Consider the following 2,500-nt stretch of genomic DNA (forward strand, 5'->3'; position numbering starts at 1 on the left):
AACCTAACCCATGTTGTACCTTAACCTAACCCATGTTGTACCTTAACCTAACCCATGTTGTACCTTAACCTAACCCATGTTGTACCTTAACCTAACCCATGTTGTACCTTAACCTAACCCATGTTGTGCCTTAACCTAACCCATGTTGTGCCTTAACCTAACCCATGTTGTGCCTTAACCTAACCCATGTTGTGCCTTAACCTAACCCATGTTGTGCCCTAACCTAACCCATGTTGTGCCCTAACCTAACCCATGTTGTGCCCTAACCTAACCCATGTTGTGCCCTAACCTAACCCATGTTGTCCCCTAACCTAACCCATGTTGTCCCCTAACCTAACCCATGTTGTCCCCTAACCTAACCCATGTTGTGCCCTAACGTAACCCATGTTGTGCCTTAACGTAACCCATGTTGTGCCTTAACGTAACCCATGTTGTGCCTTAACGTAACCCACGTTGTCCGCTAACGTAACCCACGTTGTCCGCTAACGTAACCCACGTTGTCGCCTAAACCTGCTCTGTAATTGTTATACGACTCGTTCAATTAGTGTAGTGTTGCCCACCCGCAACCCTCGCAATATAGTTCGCTACTCGCACTGCCCGCTCCCCTGTGTATCGCTTCATGTTAAACACCTTGCAAGTCTTGCTGACTTTCCACATGCTCCTGCTGTACACTGTAATGTGGATGGCAGCAGGACGTACATGCCGCCCCCCCCCCCCCCCACCCCTCCCCACGTCCCCACGTCCCCACCTTGCCCCCTGCCTTCGCAAGCTGGTTGGTGACAAGTTTGCATGTTCAATGCCCTTCGCATGCGACGTACGCAGGCTACGTTGTGGTGCGGCCTGTGTCAACTGTCCGCTGATGTCGTACGCGTGAACCACAATCTGTACTGCACATTCGTCCTTATGTACTGAATGATACATCGTGGCACATGTGTGACCGTACAACGACTGCGCCCAAAAACGGCGGACCATACAGTGCAAATATTGTGCACGCAGCTACGTGTCGTCTCCCTATGAGAGCTGGATTGCAGTGTGGTACGCCATAGAGACGTGTGGGAGGAACGGACGCCGTGGATGGCGATCAGCATGAGCTGTGTGTTGATGTATTCGGACCTAGTCGTCTCTCCTCAAACACCGTGATAGCATGGTGCACCGCGTTCCATATCTGCGACATGCTACAGAGGCCGGTTGACAGTCGTTCGAGCAATGGACATCGCATACGTACGGGGGCCACCTTCCACGTATTGTCTAGGCGTGCACATTTTGTTGCGTGTATGTGGGCAGACGTAGTGTGGCGTGACACCTGACACAGGCATGCAATAATCGTTGAAGTTGCTAATGGCGATGGACGCCTACGTTTTCTGGTGAAGTTACGCAAATGAAGAAATGGTAACCCGTTGTGGTGCGGTTGTTCTCGCTAGGGGTGAATCGGTGATGGCGACGATAGGTTGAGGTACTAACCGGTTGTTCCAGCGATACCCACCATGCCGATGAAACTGAACGGCATCTGGGTGTGAAGCGATACGCGGTGGTGGCTGGGTGGGACCGTCCCCGGCCGGTGAGGGGGCGCCTCCCGGCGTGCTGGCCGCGCGGTGCGTGGGCGCACGCGCTACAGCCGGCTGGTGGGGGCGGCCAGTGGCAGGCGCGCCGGCCGACGGACGCGGCAGGCGTCGCAGCTGCGCGCCGGCGCACCCTGCGCGCGGCGCCGTGCGGCCAAAGTAGGTCCTCGCGGGCCCGGTGCGAAGCGCGGTGGACATCTTCAGTGTGCTGGTCCGATTGAGGACTGTGTGCGTTGAGGATGCGCCGCCGCCCGGCGCTCGGCGCCGCGACGCCGTCTGCTGCTCGGTCGCCCCAGCGGTTCTCGCTGGTGGTTTGTATCGCAGCTGTGCGGATGTGTTGGCGCGTGCGCTGTGCTGGGAGAGTTCGCTTCGGCACCCAAGTGGGGCTTTTGTCCTTCTGTGGCGCTGGCGTTGGAGCTGCCGGTCACCGTAGGTGGCGCGTGTTGTCTCCCGCCGGCAATGCCACGACAGCACGCTCCCGGGCCTCTGTCGGCAGCGGCAAGCTCAGTTGGGAGCACGGGTGGTCGCACCGAAAGCGTCTACTCGCCTAACTCCGGGCGATTGCGCCTCTCTCGAACCCGACCAAGTACTTGGGACGGCGCTGCGCGCCGCCGGGACCTGAGAGGGTTTCGAGGTGTATTGTGCAGGGGAGCTCAGCCTCCTCCTGTTTGCAGAATGATTGAGCGGACGCTTGCGTGTTCGCGCGGGCCCCCGGGACACACTCCCGGGCGGCCGGCTGCTCAGCTCTAGTTGGCGCAGCTCCCTGGTTGATCCTGCCAGTAGTCATATGCTTGTCTCAAAGATTAAGCCATGCATGTCTCAGTACAAGCCGCATTAAGGTGAAACCGCGAATGGCTCATTAAATCAGTTATGGTTCCTTAGATCGTACCCACGTTACTTGGATAACTGTGGTAATTCTAGAGCTAATACATGCAAACAGA

General features: G+C 57.0%; 1 non-coding gene across 1 annotated transcript in view; it reads left to right on the forward strand.

Moving 5' to 3' along the window:
* The first annotated feature begins 2,319 nt into the window (after positions 1 to 2,319).
* Positions 2,320 to 2,500, forward strand: part of LOC124741470 — a 1,909-nt gene continuing 1,728 nt past the window's right edge. The window contains exon 1 of the ribosomal RNA XR_007009971.1: positions 2,320 to 2,500. This exon is cut by the window's right edge and continues 1,728 nt beyond it. This is a non-coding gene — a ribosomal RNA (small subunit ribosomal RNA).

Source organism: Schistocerca piceifrons, unplaced genomic scaffold (assembly GCF_021461385.2).
Source record: "Schistocerca piceifrons isolate TAMUIC-IGC-003096 unplaced genomic scaffold, iqSchPice1.1 HiC_scaffold_1956, whole genome shotgun sequence".
NCBI classification, from domain to species: Eukaryota; Metazoa; Arthropoda; class Insecta; order Orthoptera; family Acrididae; genus Schistocerca; species Schistocerca piceifrons.